Genomic DNA, 20437 nt, shown 5'->3' on the forward strand with positions numbered 1-20437 from the left:
AATCTCCTAGTCTCTGCCTCCACTTCTCCTTCTTCCCTCTTTCTTTTTTCTAAGAACCTTGTGATTACATTGGGCCCACCATGATAATCGAGGATAATTTCTTCATTTTTCTATTTTTAATTGCATCTGCAAAGTCTCTTTTGCTATGTAAGAAAATATGTTTACAGGTTCCACGATTCAGATATTATCTAGGGAGAAGGAGATACTGTGCACACTCTATCTCTAGTGTTTCAGTGAGTACTTCCTGAGAATGATGACTTTCTCTTCCACAACCACAGCAAAATAAGTCAAAATTAGAAAATTACTTAACCTGCATTCCATAATCTAATTTCATCAATTATCTCAGGAACTTTTTTTATCCAACACCACATAAAATCCAGGATCCTAGATTATGTTTAATTGTCATGTTTCTTTGGTCTACTTTAATCTAAATCAGATTCTTAGTCTTCTTTTTGTCATTTATTTCGACACTTAGAAGACAATAGACCTGTTAGTTCATAAAACGTTGCACCATTTCTATTTGTCTATTTTTATAATTGAATTCAGATTACGAATTTTCGGCAGATGGGATGGTTAAATTTTATGTGTCAACTTGGCTAGGCTGTGGTCCACATTTGTCAGGTCAAACACTAATCTAGAGGTTGCTGTGAAAATAATTTGTAGATGTGGTAAACATCTAGAATCAGTTGACTTTTAGACAAAGTGAGAACCCTCAATAATATGAGTGGACCTCATCCAAATAGTGAAGGCCTAAAAGCAAAGCTAAGGATTCCCTCAAAACTGTAACGTAGAAACCTTACCTGAGTTTCCAGCCTGCCTGCGTGCTCTACAGATTTGGATTTGCCACGCCCACAACCACATAAGCCAGTTCCTTAAAATACATCTCTTTGTATAAATATATCCTGTTGGTCCTGTTTCTCTGGAGAATCCTGAATGATTCAGCAGGTGTACATTCTCATAGGAGGTACATAATGTCAGTCTGTCTCAATACTGAAGATACTGACCTTGAGTACTTCGTTATATAGTCTAAGCCATATGTGTTGGAAATTGAAACTAATAAAGCAAGTGGACTCCATTAGCTCTCTTTACTGTGAAGTTACACAGATGTTCTTTTTGGTAAATACTAAGTAATTTTAGAGTGATTTTTTTTTTCCAGATTGTGTACATTTAGAGCTCTTTGTTAAAACTTTCCTTGCTAGTTTTGGCATCCATTGATTATTTTCAACTCCATCATTTCTTCCATATTAGTTGATATTTCACCATAAGCAAACGTTTCCTTTCTCCTCCATTAAGTAATTTAATCATTTATTGATAATATGTATACATTTATGTATCCTTACTTTTTTCTACAGTTCTAACTGGTATCTTATGGCCAGCTCACTTACTCATGAGAACCACGTTTAGGCAACTCTTCTTAAGTCTATGTGCATTGGCATAATGTTGGTAGCTTAAAATCACCCATAATGGAGTATTTATAACATAGAAATCAGCAAATACTGCCAACCAGGGCTTCTTTATTTTTCCATTATGGAGAGCCAGTTTACCAGCATACCATAGTATATAATCCATTACTATCAATATTTATTTTTATGATCAAAATGTTTGAGATTTGACCAGTAGGAACTCCATCAAACTGTATCCTATGTCCTCTTGACATAGCTGCATCATTCATCATTCTTTGAGCACTTTGTGATTTTCTGGTTCAATACGATGTTCTGGGATGATCTTGTACTTTCCCTATACTAACTCTAAAATCATTTTTTTTTCCAAGGAAATCTGTTTTCTTTTCATGGAGAATCATGTTTAGAAATCAAGGTGAGTGCTAGATCTTTGTCAATGACATTGATATGTCATTGCTTCTTCAGCCATGGACAGTGGATATGCAGATTATTCCTGTATTGATTCCTACATTTGAAACCATAGATTTTCTCTGATGCTTACGATTATACTCTAATACCACAGGGTAGAATTTAGTCTCCCTCCTTTCCATACTTACAACTTTATTCTCCAACAGTGAGAAATCTAGCTCCCATTGTTCTCAATATAGTTAATCATGAGGGCAAGCCTAGACTATACAGAAATGTACATAAACTATAGCAAGTAATTTTAGAATGCTAGTTCCTCTCACTGTGAAAAACAATCCTAATAACTAAAAGTTATCACCCATTTACAGTGCTTTTTAGGGAAAGTTTATATAAAATAAAATATACATTTAAATTCAAAGTTTGCTGACTTTTTACATATGCATAAACTCATAACTCACCCCTCTATAAATATAGAGAACATTTGTATCACACAAGAGCATTCTCTTTTATTACTTTTCACTGAATCGCCACTGAGACAATCATTTTCTAATTCTTTTTCACCATGACTTAATTTTGTCTGCTTTTGAACTTCATGTAAATGCAATCATAGGTTAGGTAGTAATCTAATTTGTATCCTGCTTCACTCAGCATAATATCTGTGAGATTCATTCTTGTTGCTATGTATGTCAGTAAGTTATTCCTTTTTATTGTTGAGTAATATTCCTTGTATTAAAATCCCACAATTTGTTTATACATTTTCACGTTGATTGCAGTTTGAGTAGTTTCCACCTTTGGCCTATTATGAATGAAGCTGTCATGAAAATTTCCATACAAGTGTTTTTATGAGCAAGTGTTCTCATTTATCTTGAAAAGATTCCTAGGAGTGGAATTTCTGGGTCTTAGTGTTTGAATAGATTTAGCTTTAAAGGAGCAATTTTTTTCAAAAGTAGCTGTATCATGTTCTCTCTTCTGGTCCATATAAAGTAATAGGGACTAGATGTATCATCAGATACTGAACAACAAGCTAAATTGGACAAAGTATGTGAAATGAGGGATTAAAACATTTTACAGCTAGTAGTACGGGATGATGATGCCTGAAAGAAAGAAAACAAGTAACAATGATGACCTCTACTCATCAGATTATTGTCTAAAGGATAGGTATCTAAAGGCATCCTTAAGAACTGATGCAATATGGGAGCGGCAGAAGAGTTAGCTGAGAGAATTCATCACCAGAAGACTGGACTGAAGGCCTCACTGGGTTGAGGAGATCAGAGTGCAAGATAAAACACCTGAGAGGAGGGCACTGTACAGAAAGAAACCTTCAATGACATGCAAAGAGATCCTCAGAGTCTTTGCTGAGCACTGACCTACATACATGTGTGAGGAAACAATCTGAGCCTGAGAAAAGAGCCACCAAAGGAGAGAATGCTCTCCTTTGTGGCTCACACAGAACTGTGAAGAGTTTATATTCCCATCAGTTGGAGTGAAAAGACGTCATCACACATGGGGTTTCAGGTGGAATTCTCACAAGATTATCAATAATAAATAAATTAATAATAAAGTTATTATTTTAGCAGTGGGGCTAAATTACCCTGGGTAAAGACTTCTCTGAACATACCTTAATGATGCTTAAAAACAAAGCTTTGAAAGGATTTAACTAGTGCAAAATAATTTAACTACACACTAAAACAAGATCCAACATTTCTTAAAGGAATGTAACAAAACCCAGTACCTTGCATTGTAAAATGTAAAATGTCCAACATCTGATACAAAAATTAGTTGGTATGTGTGATGGTTAATACTCAGTGACAACTTGATTGGGTTGAAGGATGCAATATTGATCCTGGGTGTGTCTGTAAGGGTGTTGCCAAAGGAGATTAACATTTCAGTCAACGGGCTGGGGAAGGCAGACCCATCCTTAATTGGGTGGGCACCATATAATCAGCCACCTGCGAATATAAAGCAGGCAGAAAAATGTGAAGCAATGAGACTGGCCTAGGCTGCCAGCCTACATCTTTCTCCCATGCAGGATACTTCCTGCCCTAGAACACTGGACTCCAAGTTCTTCAGTTTTGAGACTCAGACTAGCTCTCATTGCTCCTCAGTTTGCAGATAGCCTATTGTGGGCTCTTGTGATCATGTAAGTTAATACTTACTAAACTCCCCTTTATATCGATATATATCTAGATGTATATCTATAGATAGATATAGATATCTCTATATATAGATATAGATATAGATATATGGATAGATATAGATATAGATCCATCCTGTTAGTTCTGTCCCTCTAGAAAACCCTGACTAATACATATTTTGGTACAAGGAATGGTTCTAGAGGAGCAGAATATTAAGGATGGAGTTATTTCATTGGTTTGGGGTTTCTGGAGTTGGCTGCTTAATATGATTAGACCCAAAAATGCTAAGGACTCTACTTCCAATAGTATGGAGAACACTGATAGTCCTTGGTGTGAACTGTTTAGAGAGTTACGCAAAATAAATGCATTTGACACTCTTGATTCACTGCTTGTGAGAGGTAAGAAGTTTAGTGACTCTACCTAATACCTTTGACCATAGGACCAAAGAACATAATGAAGCTGGTTGGTTGCTCCTAAGTTCAGTGGACAAAGTGATGAAAGAAAATGATGAACTCACGGATTCTGTCTCCTGGCTTCAGAAGCACATACTGAGCCTCAAATCTGCCAAGATTTCCCTGAGTGAGAGTTTATCTCCTGTAGAGAAAGAACTGAAATTGTGGAAAAACAGACACAGCTCTTATCATGCAAATGGCTGACCTGCAATGAAAGGTGCATGCACAGCCTAGCCAGGAGTCTACTGTTAAAGTGAGGGCAGTGATTGGAAGAGAATGGGACTCTGCAACTTGGAAAGGGGATGTGTGGGAGGACCATGATGAAGCTGGGGACACTGAGTTTGTAAACTCTGAAGAAACTTTTTTGCCAGAAGGAACAGCTTCCCCATTCACAGTAGTGACAACATCTGCTCCCCAACCCATGCTGCCATCAGCCTTTCCACCTTTTATGAGGAGATAAACCCTGTGCTGCCTGTGGCAACAGTGATGACCTACCCTGTGTCAACTTGATTGGATTGAAGGAAGAGTAACACGCCCAATGAGGAATGTGTTGCCTCCCAAATCCAAATAGGCCCACTAGGCCAAATTTGGCCCACTAGGGGCCAAATGCAGCAACTTATCTTCCACCTTACAAGGAGTATCTCAACAGGCCTCACACCACTTTATCCCTAGAAATTTTACTGAGGTAGAAGGTCCCTGAATGTTAGTGAGATTTATTTCCTACCCTCTGGCAAGCAACTGTCTCACAAATAAGTCCAGTGTAAGCAAGCAAGATAAGGTTGATTCTCCTTAAGAGCCACCCCCAACACCCTTGTTTGCTTCTAGACTTATAACCAGAATAAAGTCCCAGCAGGCCTCTAGAGGTGAGGTTGAGAGTGTGACCCATGAGGAGGTGTGCTCCACTCGAACTGTTTTGAGTTCTTTATATAAACAGAAATCTGGAGAACAGGCATGGGAATGGATATTAAGGGTATGGGATAATGGTGGAAGGAACATAGAGTTGGATCAGGCTGAATTTACTGATTTGAGTCCACTAAGAAAGAATTATGTTATTAATTTTTCAGCTGGGGGAGTTAAAAAAATCATTTGCTTGATTAGCTGAAATATGAATTACAAGATGGCCCACTGTGATCAAGCTGGTAATGCCTGATCTCCCTTTGTTTAATGTAGAGGAAGGGATCCAAAGGCTTACGGAGATTGGGATGGTGCAGTGAATTGGTCACTTTAGACCTACTCATTCCAGCTGGGAGGGTCCAGAAGATATACCCTTGACCAATACCTTGCAAAAAAGATTTGTAAGGGCAGCACCTGCATTTTTGATGACCCTTGTAATTGCTCTCTTCTGTATGTAAGATCTAACAGTGGGAAATACAGTCAGTGAACTTCAAAATTTAAATACAACTGGAATAATTTGTTTCTGGGGTGGAAAAATTTAAATACAATGGGAATAATTGGTTCCAGCAGGGTCCAAGTGGCAGCACTCAGGCCACGTGAATGTAACTACCCTAATGGACAGCAGAGGCAAAGCAGCAATCAGAATAATCTGATTCATGTAGAGCTCTGGCTTTGGGTAATTAATTATGGTGTTCCTAGAAGTGAAATTGATGGGAAGCCTACTGCATTCCTACTTAATTTATACAAGCAGAAAACTTCCAGGTCAAATGGACAAAAGACTAATTTGAATTATAAAAACAGAGAATCACAGACTCTCAATCAATTTCCAGACTTGAGCCAGTTTACAGATCCAGAACCCCTTGAATGAGCGGGAGGCCGGGTCCCATTGAGGAAGGACTCCACTACATTACCCACAGTTTATGCAGTGAATCTTTCTGCCATCCTCCCCCAAAGAGACCTCCAGCCTTTTACCAGGATAACTGTCACTGGGGAAAGGGAAATGATCAGACATTTCAGGGACTACTGGACACTGTCTCTGAGCTGACATTAATTCCAGGTGACCCAAAACATCAGTGTGGTCCTCCAGTTAAAGTAGAGGCTTATGGAGTTCAGGTAATTAATGGAGTTTTAACTCAGGTCTGACTTACAGTGGGTCCAGTGGGTCCCTGGACTCATCCTGTGGTCATTTCCCCAATGCATAATTAGCCTAGACATACTTAGCAACTGGCAGAACCCCCACATTGGTTCCCTGACTGGTAGGGTCACGGCTATTATGGTGGGAAAGGCCAAATGGAAGCCAATAGAGCTGCGTCTACCTAGAAAAATAGGAAATCAAAAACAATATCACATCCCTGGAGGGACTGGAGAGATTAGTGCCACCGTAAAGGGTTTGAAACACACAGGGGTGATGAGTCCCACCACATCCCCATTTAAATCTCCTATTTGGCCTGTGCAGAAGACAGCTGGATCTTGGAGAATGGCAGGGGATTATCATAAGCTTAACCAAGTGGTGGGTCCAATTACAGCTGCTATGCCAGATGTGGTTTTATCGCTTATGCAAATTAACACATCTCCTTGTACCTGGTAGGCAGGCATTGACTTGGCAAATGTCTTTTTCTCCATTCCTGTCCATAAGGCCCACTAGAAGCAATTTGTCTTCAGCTGGCAAAGCCAGCTTTAGTCCTACCTCAGGGGTAGATCAACTCTCCGGCTTTGTCTCATAATCTTTTTTGGAGAGAACTTGATCGCTTTTCACTTCTGCAAGATATCACACTAGTCCATTACATTGGTGACATCATGCTGATTGGATCCAGTGAGCAAGAAGTAGCAAATACGCTGGACTTATTGGTGAGACAGTTGCATGCCAGAGGGTAGGAAATAAATCTCACTAACATTCAGGGACCTTCTACCTCAGTAAAATTTCTAGGGATCCAGTGGTGTGAGGCCTGTTGAGATACTCCTTGTAAGGGGAAAGATAAGTTGCTGCATGTGGCCTCTAGTGGGCCAAATTTGGACTAGTGGGCCTATTTGGATTTTGGGAGGCAACACATTCTTCATTTGGGTGTGTTACTCTGGCTCATTTATTGAGTGAACTGAAAGGCTGCCAGTTTTGAGTGGGGTCCAGAACAGTAGAAGGCTCTACAACAGGTCCAGGCTGCTGTGCTAGCTGCTTTGCCACTTGGGCCATATGACCCAGCAGATTCTATGGTGCTTGAGGTGTCAGTGGCAGACAGGGATGCTGTTTGGTGCCTTTGGCAGGCCCCCATAGGTGAGTCACAACAGAGATCTCTAGGATTTTGGGGAAAGATTCTGCCATATTCTGCAGATAACTACTCTCCTTTTGAGAAACAGCTCTTGGCCTGTTACTGGGCTTTGTTGGAAACTGACAGTTTAACTATGGGTCATCAAGTCACCATGCAACCTGAACTGCCTATCGTGAACTGGGTGCTTTCTGACCCATCTAGCCATAAAGCCGGTCATGCACACCAGCATGCCATCATCAAATGGAAGTGGTATATACGTGATCAGACTCGAGCAGGTCCTGAAGGCACGAGTAAGTTACATGAGGAAGTGGTTCAAATGCCCACGGTATCCACCCCTGCCACCCTGCCTTCTCTTCCCAAGCCTGCACCAATGGCCTCATGGGGAGATCCCTATCATCAATTGACAGAGGAAGAGAAGACTAGAGCCTGGTTCACAGATAGTTCTGCATGATATGCAGGCACCCCCTTAAAGTGGACAGCTGCAGCACTACAGTCCCTTTTTAGGACATCCCTGACGGAGAGCAGTGAAGGGAAATCTTCTCAGTGGGCAGAACTTTGAGCAGTGCACCTGGTTGTGCACTTTGCATGGAAGGAAAAACGGCCAGATATGCAATTATATACTGACTCATGGGCTGTAGCCAACGGTTTGGCTGGACGGTCAGCGACTTGGAAGAAGCATGATTGGAAAATTGGTGACAAAGAAATTTGGAGAAGAGGTATGTGGAGGGACCTTTCTGAGTGGTCAAAAACTGTGAAGATATTTGTATCCTATATGAGTGCTCAAAGATGGGTGATCTCAGTGGAGGAGGTGTTTAATAATCAAGTGGATAAGATGACCCGTTCTGTGGATACCATTCAGCTTCTTTCTCCAGCCACCACTGTCATTGACCAATGGATGCCCATGAACGAAGTGGCCACAGTGGCAGGGATGGAGGTTACACATGGGCTCAGCAACATGGGCTTCCACTCACCAAGGCTGACCTGGCTATGTCCACTGCTGAGTGTCCAATTTGCCAGCAGCAGAGACCAACACTGAGCCCTAGATATGGCACCATTCATCGGAGTGATCAGCCAGCTACCTGGTGACAGGTTGATTATATTTGACCTCTTCCATCATGGAAAGAGCAGAGGTTTGTCCTCACAAGAGTAGACACTTACTCTGGATATGGGTTTGCCTATCTTGCACAATGCTTCTGCCAAGACTACCACCCATGGACTCAAAGAACGCCTTATCCATTGTCATGGTATTCCACACAGCATTGCCTCTGACCAAAGCACTCTCTTTATGGCTAAAGAAGTATGGCAGTGGGCTCATGCTCATGGAATTCACTGGTCTTACCATATTCCCCATCATCCTGAAGCAGCTGGATTGATAGAATGGTGGAATGGCCTTTTGAAGTTACAATTACAATGCCAACTAGGTGACAATACTTTGCAGGGCTGGGGCAGAGATCTCCAGAAAGACACGTATTCTCTGAATCAGCATGCAATATATAGTACTGTTTCTCTCATATCCAGGATTCATGGGTCCAGGAATCAAAGGATGGAGGTGGAAGTGGCACCACTTACCATCACCCTTAGTGACCCACTAACAAAATTTTGGTTTCCTATTTCCATGACATTACATTCTGCTGGCCTAGATGTCTTAGTTCCAGAGGGAGGAAGGCTGCCATCAGGAGACACAACAACAATTCCATTAAACTGGAAGTTGAGATTGCCACCTAGACACTTTAGGTTTCTCCTACATTTAAGTCAACAGGCTAAGAAGGGAGTTACAATGTTGGCTGGGGTGATTGACCCGAACTATCCAGATAAAATCAGTCTACTACTACATAGAAGAGGTAAGGAAGAGTATGCATGGAATACAGGAGATCCATTAGGGCATCTCTTAGTATTACCATGCCCTGTGATTAAGGTCTATGGGAAACTACAATGGTCCAATCCAGGCAGGACTACAAATGACCCAGATCCTTCAGGAATGAAGGTTTGGGTCACTCCACTAGGAAAAAAGCCACGATCTGCTTAGGTGCTTGCTGAAGGCAAAGGGAATACAGAATGGATAGTAGAAGTCATCAATGCCAGCTATGACCACATGACCAGCTGCAGAAATGAGAACTGTAATTGTCATGAGTATTTCCTCCTTTTGTTAAAAACATGTTTGTGCATGCATACACTTGTACTAAGAAAATATCTTCATTTTATTTCCTTTTTCTTTATCATGTGACATAAGATTTATTGACTTCATATCAGCATTTAAGTATTGTTAACTTTATGTAATAGTATTTGAGTTGGGGATTGGTGCATTTCTGGTTGTATGAAGGATAGTTATATTACGTTAGGCATAATTATGACCTTATTATTGTCTTTATTTGAAGACTATGGATGATCTTAGGAGATGTGTATGGGTTCAAGTTGACAAGGGGTAGACTTATGATGGTTAATACTGTCAACTTGATTGGATTGAAGGATGCAATATTGATTCCGGGTATTTCTGTGAGGATGTTGCCAAAGGAGATTAACATTTAAGTCAGTGGGCTGGGAGGGCAGACCCATCCTTAACTGGGTGGGCACCATCCAATCAGCCGCCAGCAAATATAAAGCAGGCAGAAAAATGTGAAGACTGACCTAGTCTCTCAGCATACATCTTTCTCCCATGCTGGATGCTCCCTGCCCTGGAATATCAGACTCCATGTTCTTCAGTTGTGCGACTCAGACTGGCTCTCGTTGCTTCTCAGTTTCCAGACAGCCTATTGTGGGACTTTGTGATCATGTAAGTTAATACTTAATAAACTTTTACACACACACACACACTCTCACACACATATATATATATATGTATATATATACACACACACACATATATATATCTTTCCTATTAGTTCTGTCCCTCTAGAGAACCCTGACTAATACAGTACGCAAATAAGCAGAAAACTGTTAATATGACTCATAAAGAGGGAGAAAAATTAGTCAATAAAATCAAACCAAGGTTTGACAGTGATAAAGTAGCAGACGAGGACATTAAAATGAATCTTGTGAATAGTTCAAAAACATTGAGGAAAACATGACTATGGTGAGGAGAGAAATGGGAGATGGAAAAATGACTCAAATGAAACTTCTGGATATGGCAAGAATTATATATGAAATGGAAAACACTGCATGAGAGGAAGAGCATATTAAGGCACAGCAGAGAAAAAGACATGGGAGTAGAAATTACTCAAATGAAGGAGGTAGGGGGAGAGACAGAGAGAGACAGAAAAGGAGAAGGAGAGATGGAGCAAAACTAAAAATCCCCTAAAGCATTGGTAATCTGTATGGCATTAGCAGGGAACCTAACGTGCATATCTGGAATACCAGAATAAGAGAAGAGAGGAGGGGGGCAAAACCATATTTAAAAAATAATGACCAAAAATGTTCCAAATTTAGTGAAAACTGCAAACCTGCAAATCAAAAAATCTCAAAAATTCTTAAGCATAATAGACATAAAGAAAAATACATGGCCAGGTGTGGTGGCTCCAGTCTGTAATCCCCGCACTTTGGGAGGCCAAGACAGGCAGATCGCCTGAGATCAGGAGTTTGTGACCAGCCTGGCCAACATGGTGAAACTCCATCTCTATTAAAAATACAAAAAATAGCTGAGCGTCATGGAGGGCACCTGTAATCCCAGCTATTTGGGAGGCTGAGACAGGAGAATCTCTTGAACCCGGGAGGCAGAGGTTGCAGTGAGCCAAGATCAGGTCACTGCACTCCAGGCAACCAGAGCGAGACTCCACCTCAAAAAACAAAAACAAAAACAAAAAGCAAAAAGAAAAGAAAAATACACCAAGCACAATTAATCAATTTTTCAAAAAACACAGAAAACGAGGTTACTAGCGGCATAAGAATAAAGATATAGTGTGTGCGGAGGAACACAGATAAGAAAAGGAGACTTTTGCTTGAAATTATGCAAATCAGAAAGTAGAGCCATTTTTATTTGGGGGCTTATATTATTAACTTAGATTTCTTTGTCCAGAAAGAAAATATCTTTCAAAACTGAATGAGAAATAAAGACTTTTTGGGCATACAAAATGTGAAAGAAATCATTGCCAGACTCCCTACATTACAAGAAATGTTAAAGGAAGTTCTTTATGGGAAAGGATAATCGAAGTTTGGAGCAGAAGAAAATGGAAAGCATCAGTAATGATAAATATATGGATGACTATAAAAATTTTAAATTTATTATACCCTTAAACAATAATTGACTACACAAAAATAACATAGAGTAAGGGTGGAAGAACAGGAGGGAACAAAATGCATGACAACAATATCATGAAAGATACATGCAGTGGCACAGTATTATTTGAAGGTAAATTGTGTTAAGTTAAAGATACATATTATAAGACTTACAGAAAACATGAAGAAAAGGCATTAAATTGAAACTTTATAAAGTATGTTTTCTGATCATAATAGAATTAAAATTAAATAAGAAATCAATAGTAATCCATAATTACGTTATGGATTCCTGTGTCTTTCTTTTGGAGAACAATATTCAGAAACCAAGGTATAGATGCTAAAGTCATTGCTAATGGGATATTATTATGTCTAGGTTCTCTCAGTGAACAGAGCTAAGAAATTAATAACAGATATATATATACAACATGCATACATTTGCATAGATGTATACACTTGACCATATACATAGCCACATGCATATATATCTATAAACATTTATCTATCATATGTCTACATTAAGGTCCATACTTTCACACTGATGCTTCAGTTTCAGTAACTTCCCATTTAATTTCTTACTCCTTATTTTGAAAGTCAGAAAACTGGCTCTCACTGTGGACAGTATATTTATTTATGTGCTTAGTCCTAGAATACACAGGAAGTAGTTTCAGAATTGCTAATCCACACCTCTGTGAAAAATAAATCTGCTACTAATAATTTATTATTTGTTCACAGTTCTTTTTGCCTTTAGCATGAAGACATGGTCCAAAAAAAAAAGACATGGTACTTTGATTGGTCTGTCCTCCCATGCCCTTAATTGTGGTAATATTATCCATTTGAAATATAGTTCAGTTCATTTATTTCTGTTTGTACAAAATTTTAGGATTTTTTTTTCCCCATATTTGTCTGTCAAGAATTGTGAAGGATCTGAAATTTTACCCTACTTACAAGCTAACAAATTATCTTGCCATCGTTTAATGGATGGTAGTGGAATAAACAACTGTCTTGGTTCCAAAAAAAGAAAGAAAGAAAAAGAAAAGAGAAGGAAGGAAGGAAGGAAGGAAGGAAGGAAGGAAGGAAGGAAGGAAGGAAGAAAGAAAGAAAGAAAGAAAGAAAGAAAGAAAGAAAGAAAGAAAGAAAGAAAGAAAGAAAGAAAGAAAGAAAGAAAGAAAGAAAGGAGGGAGGGAGGGAGGGAGGGAGGGAGGGAGGGAGGCAGGGAGGGAGGGAGGGAGGGAAGGAAGGAAGGAAGGAAGGAAGGAAGGAAGGAAGGAAGGAAGGAAGGAAGGAGAGAGAAAGAAAGGGAGGGAGGGAGGGAGGAAGGGGAAGGGGAAGGAGAGAGAGAAAGAAGGGAGGGAAGAAGGAAGGAAGGAAGGAAGGAAAGGAAGGAAGGAAGGAAGGAAGGAAGGAAGGAAGGAAGGAAGGAAGGAAGGAAGGAAGGAAAGAAGGAATTCACCAGTCACAGCATGGCAAGAAGGCTGAGCATCATGTTTGAGTCAGTTCTCCGAGTTTTCCAAGTCGCATGTAGCAATGCAGAGGGAACCTGGTGGCTGCTGCACACGTGGTGGGTTTGCATTACAGCTGAGAAACCTTGAGCCTGAAAATTTGAGCCTTTTTCAGTGGGTTAAAAGCAAACATGCCTGAACTTAGCTGTGAAATGAGACATTATCTTTGTTACATTGTCTTTATCTTCTAAGGCCATTTGATATACAGACATCCAAAACAAAGGGGCCATTATTACATCTGCTCTCAAGATGTTCAGAAATGGGGAGATCTTTTGAGAATTGTCTCTCAACAATACCTACCCCTCATTTTCACAAGCTTTGCCTTCTGGCAAACGTGCACACGAGTGTATCACTCCAGTAGCCATTCTGATTAATCTAACCAGCGGAAGCTAGAACCAAATCTATTCAGTTGTCTCATACATTATTTAATTAAGGCTATAATCAACAGAAGGATGAGACCACCCTAAAGCACTGACTTCAGCCATACTCTGGAGGGTCCAGACCCTGTCAATAGAATGAATCTTACGACCTATCAGTGTCCATGTTTAAGTCACGTGAATTTCTCTTTACATTTCTGTACTGACTTTTCCACTTGAACCAAAGCATCAAACCAGGTAAAGCAGACTGTACTAGCAATTTCACAGACTCCACCTTGATGGAGTCTTGATGGATGAGGAATTTCGGCCAATGCTATCATCAGTAACAGCCACAGTCTTTGAGTTGAGGCTGACCTATGTACTTTGCAGGGATGAGGTGCTATAATTGATCACTTCAGCTAATGAACAAGTTTAGTACTATCTAGTCTAATGAGATAACTCCAACTGGAAGGAAATTGTCCATAAAATAAACATAAATAATAAATCAGTTGTATTCCAAGAATTATCCTAAGTAACAAGGGTAAGGTCAATTTGGAGAACACTCTATAAAACTAATGTGTATTATAATAAAAATACATATGCATATATTCCTATTCATATATATTATATTCATATTCATATTAAAAAATGCTCTTTAATTACTATTTTAAAAATTATTTCATAGAAAGTAGATCTTGACATTTGTGAAAGTTTCTCAGCATCTATAGAAATAATCATATGATATTTCCTCCTTAAATGTATTAATATTCTTGCTTATAATAATGGACTTACTAATGATGTATCAACCTTCATTCTTGGAAATCCACTTACATAAAATGTAATAGCTGATGCTGCTGAATTTCAGCATACACCATTTTGCTATTTGTATTCTTTTTGTCTCATTCCTTTTCTGTCGTTATTGTTGTTCCTGTGTTCCTAGTTTCCTCTCCAATTTGAGGCAAAAAAAAGTCTTTTTATTCAATTTTATTTTTATATTACTTTTTGAGTTACATTTCTACCTTTTTTAGTTGTTTCTTTTTATACTATAACATATGTCTTTAACTATCTCTCTTCTCCTTTTGGGACTTCACCGGATATCGTCATTCCAGTCTATTAATCTTTTAAATCATTTTTAATCTGTGTTTTCATGTCGGGTTATTTTTATTCATGTATCTCCACATTCACTGACAACTTTTCCTTTGTGCTCTAATCTGCTGTTAATTCCATACAATACATATTTTCAAATTAAAGGCATTTTTATTAAGGCATTATACTTTCCATTATAGATTTTTCACCTTTATCATTTTTAATAGTTTCAATTTCTTTGGTAACACTACATCTGTTCATTCATTATGACAACGTGTTTCTTAAAGTTCCTGAATATACTTTTAGTATCTATTTTAACATCCTTGTCTTCTAATTTTACTATGTAGATCATCTTGGGGCCATTTTTTGTTAATCCTGTTTCCTCTTGACTATGAATAATATTTAATATTCCTTCATTCTCTAGTAACTTTTATTTTAGGCTAGAAATTGTAATAATATTTAGCAAGAATTAAGAAGAATAATATTTGGATTATAATGTTTCTATTTAAAGAGTATAGAGTTTTGTTTCGGTAGGAAACTAAACTATTGCACAATTCTTTTATACCTGTTATCTATTTTGTATTTTTATTTTTCAGAGTGGATCTATTTTGAAATTTAGCTTAGTTCTATAGCATGCCGCTTACAGGTTATGGCTCCTACTTCTTAGGCATGGCTTTTTTTGTGTCTCAACAGATTATTCGTGATGCTTGTTGGGATCTTTGCTCTGGAAAGGGTAGAATTTCGAAATCTCCCAGCTCCACATAACCTCTGGTATCATTCTCAGATCTCTTCTAGGCCTTGTGGAAGTTTGTGCCCTATGAGCTCTCAGCCATGTGAATCCCCACACAGATTTCTAGGGGCTTCTCTCTTCATAGCCGCCTTTTCTAAAGTCCTCGTGGCCCAAGTTCTAACCACTTCAGCGGTCTATGACTGACGTGTCTCTTCAATTCAGCAAACTTGCCACTAGCTTGGATTCCTCTTCTGTGTTCCATGGCAGGAGAATTACCCCATGCAGAAACTCAGGGCGATTGTGGGTTTGGGGGCTCAGATCACTTGTTTACCTTGTTCTCAATTATCACAGATCCAAGATGCTTATTGTACAATGTCTGAATAGAGACGTCTTTTCTCTACTGTATTTTATCCACTTCTACTGCTGTTTTTGGTGTGAGGCAAGTCCACTACCAGTTACCCAGTCATGGCCAGAAGTGGAACTCGCATGGTTCTCTTCAACGAAAGTGCAACAGATGACAAAATAACTAGTTTATTTTGACTAATTGATGTGAAATCTTGAGCAACTTGTTTATTCTTTACCTCAGTTTTGCACACAGAAAGAAGAATTCGACATATGACAGCTGAAGTCACCTTCTAACTTTAAGATTTAGCATTTAACAATATTTGTCAACCTTGTATTAAAAGTAAAGAAAAAATTTATAAAGTTAGTGTAATGGGACATATTGCAAAGATTGTTATTTTACTTACAAAAATATGAGTTGTTTTGGACAATGCCATTTATTTTATACTTTGAAACCATTAATTAAATGGAGATAGACTGGTGGATATCTTCCCTCAGATTAAAAAACATATCAGAATAATTGGGTGAATAGAATCTACTGCTATTAATATAACATCCATCAGTTATGCTGGGATAGGAAAATCAATTCAATATGATTATACGAAACAACTTCAAAATAAGAATTTTCAACTAACCGTGAAGTTAGAGTGATTCAAATAGTATCATGAATCACTACAGAGTTCTACTAATTATATTGCTTGGCAATATAATTTGATATTTCTTAAAGTTGTTTCTTCTCATTATACTGTTATTTATTGAGATAAAGCTGGCCATTTCCTTGTTTTGGGTAGTAGCATTCTGAAAATTCTCAGTGTAGTCTTGTGATTTCTGGTCTCCTCGAGAATAGAATTTCATGTGATCGTACCAGTATCCGTGTCTGTTGACAGTTACAGTAATGATATGTCAACATTTTATGAATAGTTAGCTTTGAAAAATACTCACATGCCAGGATGTGGATTTTTCAAACAATTTAATGTGCTGCCATCTGACAGCAACATAGACCTTTGTAGAAAAATGTTTTCTTTCTTCTGTATTGACCTATAATGAAATGAAGATTTTACCAATATGGAATTTCTGATAACTGACTCCTTACAGAAATAGAAAGCTATTTAGCTTTCTTTCTTTCTCTTTCTCTCTCTTTCAAATACTTGGTTACTGGAATTCAATGATGAATTATAGTTCATTCTTAACTTAGGGCTTTGAAATCTGTTCAGTCCTAAAGACTAGAATTTAACACTTTAAAACCTTTCAACAAAGTTAAATTATAATCCATTCTTGATTTAGAGTTTTGGAAACCTTTAACAAAGACCTAGATTTCAGACTATGACATTTTTAACAAAATTACTTACCATAGCAATTGTTATTCAATTATGTCTATTATTGGAATTTTTAGAAATTTTCACCATCATTTCTGGAACTGAATAACAGCAGTAATGTTTTTTCTATTTGGATTCTCCTTCTAAAATTACATTTACTATTATAGCTTGGTGTTTGCCACAGCCTTAATTAAGTAACATTTGTGAGTATAACCATCTATTTTTTCAATCTTATTTAGCTTTCTATTTATTCTTTCGCTATTGCTTTTATTTTGAATGACAGGAAAGGGAAAACATGTGTGGCCTAATTAACAAAATGTTACTAGCTATTTTTGGCTATACATGGGCAAAGATATTGAATCTAACAGTTAAACTGCAGACTACTGACTGTTCTGTTTTTTTTTTTTTCCTCAGACTATGCCTATTCTTGATGAGATGAATATAAGCTATTCATATATTGAAATTATGTAAATCCTCAGATCCTACCCAAATGGTGAGTAGATCTTTCTCTTAAAAAGTAATTCTTCTTCTCAAAAGAAGACATTTATGCAGCCAAGAAACATATGAAAAACAGCTCATCATCACTGGTCATTAGAGAAATGCAAATCAAAACCACAATGAGATACCATCTCACGCCAGTTAGAATGGTGATCATTAAAAAGCCAGGAAAAAACAGATGCTGGAGAGGATGTAGAGAAAAAAGAGCACTTTTACACAGTTGATGGGAGTGTAAATTAGTTCAACCATTGTGGAAGACAGTGTGGAGATTCCTTAAGGATCTAGAACCAGAAATACCATTTGATCCAGCAATCCCATTACTGGGTATGTACCCAAAGGATTATAAACCATTCTACTATCAAGACACATGCACATGTATGTTTATTCCAGCACTATTCACAACAGCAAATACTTGGAACCAACCCAAATGCCCACCAATGATAAGACTGGATAAAGAAAATGTGGCACATATATGCCATAGAATACCATGCAGCCATAAAAACGGATGAGTTCATGTCCTTTGCAGGGACATAGATGAAGCTAGAAACCAGCAAAATAACACAGGAACAGAAAACCAAACACTGCACGTTTTCATTCATAAGTGGGAGTTGAAGAATGAGAACACATGGACACAGGGAGGGGAACATCACTCACCAGGGCCTGTTGGGGAATGGGGGCTAGGAAAGGGATAGTATTAGGAGAAATACCTAATGTAGATGACAGGTTGATGGGCGCAGCAAACCACCATGGCATGTGTATACTATGTAACAAATCTACACGTTCTGCATATATATCCCAGAACTTAAAGCATAATAGAAAAGTAATCCTTCCCATCATTTCCCTGATTGCTCACTTCTGAATTCCCATTTTACTCATAATCACTCATTTATAGTTGATATTTGCTATAAGCCTGTCTGAGATCATTTAATTTGTTCTCTGCCATACATTCTTCTTTAAAAAGTCAAAGAATGTATTTTTTAATCTTTTGTATTGATAAAACATTTTGGGAACTTTGAGCTTCTGCTTAGGATATAGAAAGATGGAACACTTTGCTCCCAGAATTATAACAAAAAGAATCAGCAGAGTATGGTGCCTCATGCCTTTAATCCCAGCTACTTGAGGGGCTGAGGCAGGAGTATGGTTTGAGTCCAGGAGTTCAACATAGCAAGACTCCATCTCCAAAATAAATAAATAAATTAGCCAGGCATGGTGCTGCGCACTTGTAGTCCTAGCTACTCTGGAGGCTGAGATGGGAGGATCTCTTGAACCCAGGAGTTCAAGGCTGCAGTAAACTATGATCACGCCATGTACTCCAGCCGGGGCAACACAGCAAGAACCTCTTCAAAAAAAAAAAAAAAAAAAAAAAAAAGCGATAATTTGAAAAATCACAACTTTTCTTGAATTTATCAGAGAGTTGAGATCACTGGGCAAAATCTAACTTAAAATATCTAATGAAAGATAGGCATCCCTAAGGAGAGAGAGGGTTAAATCCTGGCTTACCTGAGGATGATGCTATGCAAAAGGTAAGTCAGCAGAAAGACTCAACTAATCTTTCTAATAAATTACTAAAGGCCATGTGTGGGATAGTGTGAGCAAATAAAATCTCTAGGGCTGCTGCTCCAAAGGGATTCACAGCCCCTAGCAAGCTCTCCACAGAGCTCACTGTGCTCATAAGCAACATTAGCAGCAGGTGAAAGTCTCAACAAAGCCTCCTTTGTTGGAAGGAAGGGAACATTACTCACTGTAGGAAAGGCATCAAGTCTCACCCAGATTTCCTACTTCATCATCCATATGGAACAAAAGACCTAAACTGCATGAGAAAGGGCAAAAATTTTGTCTCCTTGAGGCCACATGTAAAGCACGTAGAGGCATATGTGTGCAGGTAGGGACAGAGAAAAAACAAAGACAAGAAAGAGAGACAAAAACCCTTTACCTATAGGAAAAGAGGTCCCTGTCCCTAGGAAAGGGGAGGAATATGTCCTGGGCCTAGACAGTCAGAGATGCCTTAGTTCTGGAGACAATGCAAAATCACTGAGAAGGCCCTGGAGAAGACTGGTGGTTAAAACCAAAGGAGAGAATGTTCCTTCTCTCCTTTTCGCAGGCTAGCAACATGGAGTAACAAATACTGCTGGAAGAGACTCAACAATGTAAAAAGAGACCTTATCTGAGACACAGATACAAGGCAGAGATAGAATAGTGAGAAAAACATTTCAGCATACCAGCCCTACCTGGCATAGAATGTAATACTAAAAGAATCGAAGGCTGAGTTTCACTGAGCCTTACAACAGTAACAAGAAAACTAAATTTAGTTAAATTCCTGATACATTCACCTTCCTATACTAAAGGCATAGCAAAGAAAGAAAGAGTGAGAATGAACAAGAAAGAAAGAAAGAAAGAAAGAAAGAAAGAAAGAAAGAAAGAAAGAAAGAAAGAAGAAAGAAAGAAAGAAAGAAAGAAAGAGAGAGAGAGAGAGAAAGAGAGAGAGAAAGAAAAGACAGATGTACGTTCATTGTTCATTTCAGGGAATAAATGCTAATTACATCAATCTCATTGTCTTACATAATATGCCAGCTTTCAATGAAATATTATAAGATGGCTAGGAAGAAGCAAGAAAAAAAATACTCTGTCAAGAGACAAAGCAATCAAAAGAATCAAATTCAGATATAACACAGTTGTTGGAAATACCAGAGAAGAAATTTAATATGCTAAAGTCTCTGGCAAGGAAGGTAGAAAGCATGCCTGTTCAGCTGCAGAAGTCAGCAGATTGATAAAACCTAAGAGCAAGACAATAATTAAAATTCGGTAAAGAAATAACAATAATGTTTTCAGTGGGCTAAACAGTAGATTCAAC

Source organism: Chlorocebus sabaeus, chromosome 17 (genome assembly GCF_047675955.1).
Source record: "Chlorocebus sabaeus isolate Y175 chromosome 17, mChlSab1.0.hap1, whole genome shotgun sequence".
NCBI lineage: Eukaryota > Metazoa > Chordata > Mammalia > Primates > Cercopithecidae > Chlorocebus > Chlorocebus sabaeus.